We start from the raw sequence: 9,050 nt of genomic DNA, 5'->3' as shown, positions 1-9,050 counted from the left end.
CTGGTGGTTGCTTGTATTTGCAAGTTCTTCTGCGCTGCCTTGACCCTGTGAATTATCCAGCCCTCCTGACATTCTAGGTCCAGACATGTTGTGTATACCTTTAAATGACACACTAAAACAATGCTTTAACTCTTTCAGTATTACTTGCTCAAAAGAAAGACTTAAAACAGGTTATCAGTCAACCAAGCACTAGATGAACAGCCAAGACTTGGTTGAAATAATACAAAGAAAACAGTTATATGACAATTAGCAGTGACAAAAAAATAACACCAATGTACTCAATAACCGACAGTAGGTGAAATGATCCCACAGGAAAGCTATTGATTGCCAGGAGGCGTACTGCTACTAAAGGGATGTATAAAAAGGGTTTAAATACCAGCGCTATGGAGTTTCAGTACTTTTTTTTTTTTTTGGACTTATTTGGACCAAAAAATGGTGGTGTAAGCTGCCCCCAACCTACCACTGAGGTAGTAGAATGGTGAAAAAGTGCAAGTGATGTTGGGACCGGCGCTACCACATAAATATTATGTCTGTGTAATTCCATAAACCGTATAATTCATATAAAAGTGCATATAGTGCTTGAACCAAAGTGCTGCGTGCTAAAAAAACTTTTAATACATTCGCATGGGCTGTGCTCAGTGTACCATATAAAATCACATGTGTACATATAAAGTGCTGAGTGCTATTGATAGCGTGCTATAACAAAGTTTGGCGCCAGTGGGTGTACCACCGATTGCACCGTTGCTTACCGCACTCTTAGGAAGGTGGCTCAGCACTCCCTGGTCACTAGAACAGAAAATAAGCCTCCATTGCGTAGTATATACTTGTTAGGGTGAAACAACGTAGCATCCACTCACATTTAGGGAGTTCACTATCAGCTTGAGGTGTTCGCCGGGTCGCTTCCGCGTTCCACCGGCTCAAACCACCGTTCCCGGAAGTGACGTACTGACGTACGCAAACCACGCCCTACGCGTTTCGTCATCACGCTCCAGATGACGTCGTATGACGAAACGCGTAGGGCGTGGTTTGCGTACGTCAGTGCGCCAAACTTTGTTATCAATAGCACTCAGCACTTTATATGTACACATGTGATTTTATATGGTACACTGAGCACAGCCCATGCGAATGTATTAAAAGTTTTTTTAGCACGCAGCACTTTGGTTCAAGCACTATATGCACTTTTATATGAATTATACGGTTTATGGAATTACACAGACATAATATTTATGTGGTAGCGCCGGTCCCAACATCACTTGCACTTTTTCACCTGCTACTAAAGGGAAACCCCCAGGCCGGCCTATAATACCTGTTTCCTAATGAGAGATGAGGTAATCTAGATACCAGTAGCGTGGCCCCTTAAGAGCAATAAAATAGCAACGTTCCGAATGCAAGGCCTTGCTATTATCTTCACCGGCAGTTGGAGCTCAAAGAACAAAGAATTCCTGCAGCACAGTGTGAGACAATCAATGCAAGGTAGCTGGTTCTGACTAGTGGTAATCCGCTTATTGATCCAGATGTAGGTTGTCTGTATACAGTGTTCAAAGAGATGTAGTAGTGGCTGATAACTAGGCTTTGAGCAATTGCTCTCACCAATTCTGATGACCATTTAATGACTCCTCACTTAAAAGTCTTTGGTCCCTGAAGACAGGATATAACTGTTATTAATAAATTCATCAAAGAGTTGCAAATAATAAATCTACTAACCAGAACCTACAGTAGCGAATAGCTGAATAATAGAGGGATTTTCCAACAATAAACTATACAAGTCATCAAAGTTAAATCATTTTGGTAACAGCCAGTATTAGGTTAGAGACCCAACCAGAAATGTCAGAGAGTGGGACAGAGTCATCTTCCACTAAAGGTTCAGCAGAAGAAGCTGGCACTTGACAAGAACATTGAGCTGTTGAAATTAGTTAATCGGAACTTTCTCCAAGGGTGTCGTATGCTAGTCTCTTAGATGGATGAATCACCCGTCTAAGGCTTGAATACATGTTTTCTACAATTTCAGGCTCATGATCAAGACCCCAAAAACTACAACCAGGCTCTGGTTCTTCTAAACTATTAGGAGAAGTCTCTCCTCTTTCATTTTCATCATGGGTAGAGGGGACTGGATCTTCTCCAGGATTTTGTACTTAAGGTTTGTCAGCTGGTTCTGACTTAACCCCCCCCCCCCAGTCCTTCTTACAAGGGATGGTGCAGACCTCTCTATCTCAGGAGGCTGATGTTCTACCCTTTGGGATTGAGATACTGCACCCATATCTTCCATTGACGGCTGGGAGACTCTAGTGGTGTCCTCAAGCAGGGAGGACCAATAACCAGCCAAGGGTCAGTTATTCCTCATCACTCTCCTCTTCCTTATACTCTCGGGAGGTAGATTTGGTTGTCTGACAAGTTGTAGGCCTTAAAGTAGGAGAGAAGGGTATATATGAACAAGGGGGTAAAGACACCCGAATGGCCTCAGATTTCAGCAGGTGGTGGTTTCGATGCCAGGTTTTAGGCAGACTGGTCTATCCCTCTGGGTGAATTTGGTACACAGGAAGTCCAGGTAGCTGTTTGCAGACATCGTATGATTCGGAACACCATTGATCGGCTAGTTTGTGTTTGCCTGGCACTCATAGATTGAGTAACAGCATTCGGTCTCCTGGTTGCAAGCCCTGAACTCTCACTTTGAGGTAGAAATTTCTTTTGTTTCTTTGTTCCCTAGCAGTGGATGCTTCCTGGGCTTTTTCATAAGCAGTCTTCAAATTTCTTTGAAGTCTATCGACATACAGTAGCCTCGATAAGAGGCCTGAGAAGTGCGATCCAGAGACATTCCAAAGGCTAAGTCCATAGGCAGACAGGCCTCCCTCCCGAACATCAACCGGTAAGGAGAGTACCCAGAAGAGTAATTTACCATGCTATTGTAAGCATGAACCACAGCGGCAATGTAGTCATACCAAAATATGTGTTTCTTATGGTAGGGTTACCAGCATGTTCAGCAGAGTACGACTGAAACGTTCTGGTTGTGGATCTCCTTAAAGGATAATAAGGGGTGGTTCTGGACTTTTGAATGTTTAGCAGTTTACACAGCCATTTTACTAGTTTACTTTCGAAATCCCAACCTTGATCCAAACGTTGACACTGGGGTAGGTCGTAATGAATGAAGAACTTCTCCACCAAAGTTTTGGGAACTGTACTGGCTTGCTGGTCTTTGGTCGGGAAAGCTTGAGCAAAGTGAGTGAAATGATCTGTCAGAACCAGGAAATTACTTCGCCCACTCAGGTCAGGTTTTAGACACAAAAAATCAATGCACACCAGTTCTATAGCCCTTTGACTTTGTAGATGGTTTATTGGGGCAGTCCTACCAGGCAAAGTCTTTCTTTGGATACACCAGATACAAGAGCGGCAATAACTTTCGATTTCAGTCCGCATGGATAGCCATTAGAAATGGTCCCTAACTAGCTTAAGGGTTCTATCCAGCCCCAAATGTCCATGGTCATTGTGTAGAGCCATCAATACTATCAATCTGTGCTTTTCAGGGAGAAACAAACCTTCTAGTTCCTCAGATGGACCCTTACAGGATACAATACCGTCTTCCAACCGCATTCGTTCCCATTCTTTGTAAACTACTTTAGCACAATCAACCGAACTTTTCAGCAGCATCTGAAAGTCTCGAGCTACCAATGTCTTCTTGGTTTTAGACAACATCTTCGTGGGTACGATTGCTGGGACCAATTTTATCCCTGCCTCTTTTCCCAATGGGTCAGCTTCCAGCACCATGAATGGACCTTGCTGGTCCCAGGACAGCTTGACAGTGGCCTTCATACATACTCTTTCCCTGGGCTGTAACACCCTCTCTCAAGTGTCCAGTTGCCACAATCTCCCCACTCCTTCAGCTGGTGCCCTCTGTACCTGGACCAAATGCTGAAAAGCCTGTCTCAACTGTGGGTGTATCTCCTTTGCAACGGAGCCCATTGCAACCAATGGAATGAGTAGTCTCTCACCAGATCAGTGTTTGTTCCTATCAATAAGGAATTCTGTCCTGCTCCAGGGGTCCGAGGACAAATGACTGCTAGTGTATCGAAGGTCTCTGGCTTCCCAGCCAATGAGGGGGTCGAATGTTATTATCTTGATAGGGATGTACCCATTGTAGGGGAAATTTTGGGTGCCAATGCCCCAGATCTCCAGCTCTTCCAGCTTGCATAGTGGGATATGCTTCAAATGCTTGTCGTAGAAATTCCTGTACAATAGCATCACTTGAGCCCCAGTATCAAGCAGAGCTTTAGTGTAGATCCCTTCTACTTGAAGAAAAACTATTGGAGAGGGCCCTACCAAGTTCTTCGGCACCTTACTGGCTTGTGACTCTGTATTCTGAGCCCTAAAAAACTTCCTTTGTGGCGATAGAGTCCCTCTTACAACAACTTGTTTGAATACGCACACGATAGATCCCGGAAAGCAAGAGAGCATGGGCCTGGTCAGCAGATCCCTTTATAGTCTCTCCCACAATTCTCCCCTGGAGCAGGCCTGCTGAGAGGTGTTGTCCACGAACAGTTCAGTAATATCTCTTCTGGAGACCACAGTTCTGACAATTCTCTCTTCTAGTCTCAGAAGTATGATGCATGAAATCCGAGCCCAGCACTAGGGGAGTATAGAGACAGTCTAGGAAAAACAGTGGACACGTCTGCAGTGTCAGGTAACTGTAGTCTGCTCCTGGCTACATACAAAAAAAAAAAAAATAGTGGGCCATAATGGATAGTCAGGAGGCAAAAGGTTTGACTCTCTGGCAGCTAGCCAGTCAGCATGGGAATCATGTTTGTTCTTTCTGGAAATGTTATTCCTTCTTTACTCATTATGGACACTATTTTTAGTTAAAGTGGAGTTCCACCCAAAAGTGGAATTTCTGCTGATCTGTTTCCTCCCCCCGGTGCCACATTTGCACCTTTCAAGGGGGAGGGGAGAACAGGTACCTGTTTTCGACAGGTACCCTTCCCCACTTCTGGGAGACGGCGCCGCAGTGCCGTCCCTCGGGAGTTAAGCCCCCCTCCTCCTTCCCCCACCACTGGGCCAATTAGAAAGCACAGCTTACTTTGCGCATGTGCAGTAGGGAACTTCACTGCCAGTTTCCCTTACAACGAACGGCGGCCACAGGGCCCGGCAGCTAATCTGAAAATCCGCTGAGCTCTCTGAACAGGTAAGTATCTATCTATTAAAAGTCAGCAGCTACAGTATGTGTAGCTGCTGACTATTAATTTTTTTTTTTCCCCAGCTGGAATATTGTTTTAAGGTCTAGATGTCAATAAGGTTTTGGACCTCCTGTACACACTATGCTTGAATGTATTTGATGAACCCTATTCCCTCGATTGTATCTGAGCTGCCTTACTTGAGGCAGGTCTTTTTGATCCCAGATCTCTCAATAAAGAGAACCTTTCATGCTTTTTAAAAGGGATGTTTACATTTCTTGTAATAGAAATAAAAGTGATCCAAACAATAAACAAATAAAGGGACAGTGTAAAAAAATAAAATAAAAAGTAAAATAAATCAGTTAAAAAAAAAGTTAAAGTTAAAGTTAGAGTGAGAGCAATAATTATAGCATTAGACTTCTTCTGTAACTCTAAACAGGTAACCTGTAAAAATGTTTAAATCATTGCCTATGGAAATTTTTAAGTAAGGTAGTTTGTGGCCATTCCACGAGTGTGTGCAATTTTAAAGCATTACATGTTAGGTATCTATTTACTCAGTGTAACGTCGCCTTTAACATAATACAAAAAAAATGGGGTAACTATTGTGTTTTTTTTTTTCAAAAAAATATCATCTGAAAGACCGCTGCACAAATATAGTGTGACACAAAATATTGCAATGATCGCCATTTTATTCTTTAGTGTCTCTGCTAATAAAAAAAATTGTAAAATGTTTGGGTGTTCTAAGTAATTTTCTAACAAAAAAATACTAATTTAAACATGTAAACAAAAAGTTCCAGAAAAGTCCTGGTCAGCAAGTGGTTTAACCACTGCCCAACTGGCCACCGTAGATATATGCCAGATCACGTACCTAGTATGTGATCTGATGCTTCCGTGTCTTGGGTGATTACACACAGCAGGAGCCCAGGGGCGGGTACTGCGGACTCGATGCGTGCCGGCACCTGCCGATTGTACAGTACACAGGCAGAACGGCGATCTGCCTATGTAAACAAGGCAGATTGTCAATCTGTCACTAGGGAAGGTATTGATCCTGTGTTCCTGCAAAGCAAGAACATGGATCAATGCCTTCCCATAGTAAAAGCACCTCCCCCATAGTGAGAAAGCACAGGCTAAGCACACAGTTAAACCTTTGATCGCCCCTGATGTTAACCCCTTCCCAGCCAGTGTCAATAGTACAGTTAGCACTGATCACTGTATTAGTGTCACTGGTCCTCAAAAAGTGTCAGCTAGTGCCTGATTTGTCCGCTGCAATATCACAGTCCCTCTATAAGTCACTGATCACCGCCATTACAAGAAAAAACAAATAAATAACTAAAAATATCTTAGTTTTTAGATGCTATATCTTTTGCTCAAATCAATCAATATATCCTTATTGGAATTTTTTACCTAAAATATGTAGCAGAATACATATTGGCCTAAATTGATTAGGAAATTCGATTTTTTTCAAATTTTTTTTAGATATGCTTTATTGCAGAAAGAAAAAAAAATATTGTTTTTTTTTTCAAAATTGTCAGTATTTTTTTTGTTTATAGCTCAAAAAATAATAGTCACAGAGGTGATCAAATACCACCAACAGAAAGCTCTATTTGTGGGGAGAAAGGACATCAATTTTATTTGGGTACAGTGTCGCACGACCATGCAATTGTCAGTTAAAATAATGCAGTGCTGTATCGTGAAAAATGGCCTGGTCCTGAAGGGAGGTAAACCTTCCAGAGGTCAAATGGTTAAAAAAAAAAAAACATCTATTTTTTTGCCTGTTCAAGTATATGGAAAAAGTTGATTTCCATTGGGTTTTTCTCTATTTTTTCTTTTTATCTTTTTCTCACATGACTGTGTATCCATTTTCAATGCCAATGATGGAATGCTGGCTAATAATTGTGGTTTTTATTTTTTTCTTATTTTTTTTTCTAAAATTATTTGCTTTATGATGGCCAGTAATCCAGATTTCTGATCAGAAGGGAAATGCTTTGTGAGGTCCTCAGCATGCTGACAAGAACATACAATGAGCAGATATCACATTAATAAACTAATTAACCTAAAATTGCAACCTTGCAGAGCTGCTCAGTAGGTTAATAATATTTTTTGTTCCGAACTAATTATCCCAGTGACCTTATAAGCCATTAAACACATTTTGTCATTCTCTTCCTCCCTGTGTAATTTGGAATCTGATAAAAGTACATCAATGAAACAAACTGAAGTAGTTTTTAATTTAATGTGGGTGTTAATTATTTATGTTACGAAAATAGTATTTGATTTAGGAGAAAAAAGCATCTCTTTGCTAAAGGAATATAAGAATAACATTAAAAGTAGCCTCTTTAACATTACAAGTAGAAAATGTTTGCAATATTTTAAATATGGTTAATACACAATATTTTAACCATCATCTCTCCATCCATCCAAAGTTGGACTCTTACCTTTTTCTTCATTGTTTGGTAAAGCTGTGATTCACTACTTCTCTATACTCATCAACAGTTTTGGCAATCTACACAGTGGCATTATGGCTACTGACCAGTTCACCTGGAGCAACAAGCCAGATAGACTGATATTCCAAAGAGGCATAAAGTGAATAGTGGCTGAGATTTCAATTATTACTGCATTACCTCTCTTCTCTCGAGATTAATAGATGGATCTTTCAATCTGTGTCATAAGAAGGGGGTCTCACTGGAAGCTTAGTGAAATAACCAGAGTTGTATAAAGTACTCGAAACCCATACTTGAGTAAAAGTACAAGTGCTCGATCAAAAAGTGACTTGAGTAGAAGTGGAAGTGCTCAATCAAAAAGTGACTTGAGCAGAAGTACTAAAGTATTCAACATTTTTTGTACTTAAGTATTGCAAGTAGTTTTTTTAAAAATGTTGCTACTCAAGTACTGAAAGTAAAAGTACCAGTAGTTTTGAAAAAAAATTGCTACTCAAGTACTGAAAGTAAAAGTACAAGTACTGTGTTATGTAGTAATTAAAGAAAGAAGTCAAAAGTTTGAACATCATATTGTTTTTTATTATTTCAAATGCAGCTTTTATTTATACATACAGTAGCATTTATTTTCGTATGCGCTGATAATACACATGTTTTGAGCTTCATGAAACCTGCCATCTACTGTTCTGGCAGTGGTAATTTTTATAATTGTAACGAGTAACTATGCAGCACAAAAAAAAAATATCAGAGTGGAAGTATTGAAATCATCGAAAAAATGTAGTGAAGTAAAAGTGGAAGTAGGAGAAAAAAATTCTACTCTAGGAAAGTACAGATACCGCCTTTCGGTACTTAAGTACAGTAGTGAAGTAGTTCTACTTAGTTACTATACATCTCTGGAAATAACTTAACGTGCTGTTAAACCAAACAGCAAATGTTTGTTATATTGCAACTTACCATTTCTAAGATGTGATGTCTACATTCATTTCTTTTTTAGGCTTTCTTCTATTTTCATCTGGTGGTCCAGCCTCCAATCCTAGAGGTTGCCTGTTATAGAGAAACACATTTGGCAGAGCTATAGTATGATGTGATCACACACGAGCATGCTGGATGGTCCCACGGCCATGCTTTTGAATTGTATACTGCAAATTTTGCTCCTTTAAATGTAAGTGCATTTACTTTTATTAAAGAAGATTCTTTAAAATACTGCACTATTCGGCTTAACCTTCGTTGTGCTTCATTTATATGGTTTCTGGATAGTTCTGTTTGGGGTGAAGGCTAAGGTGTGTGTTCCTGCTGTGGAGACACCACTGCTGTATCTTACTGACGAGGTCACAGAGCTACCTGGAGGTTTGATAGTGAGAGCATCGGCAATCCATGGAGAGATAATGCGTATGTGATCTCTGTAATTCAGGATCATTCCTGTCTGGTAAGAGGCCCTATTATCTGAGAAGCACTTTAT

This window comes from Pelophylax lessonae (genome assembly GCF_965119305.1).
Source record: "Pelophylax lessonae genome assembly, chromosome: 2".
NCBI lineage: Eukaryota > Metazoa > Chordata > Amphibia > Anura > Ranidae > Pelophylax > Pelophylax lessonae.
Note: the sequence above shows the minus strand (reverse complement) of the source record.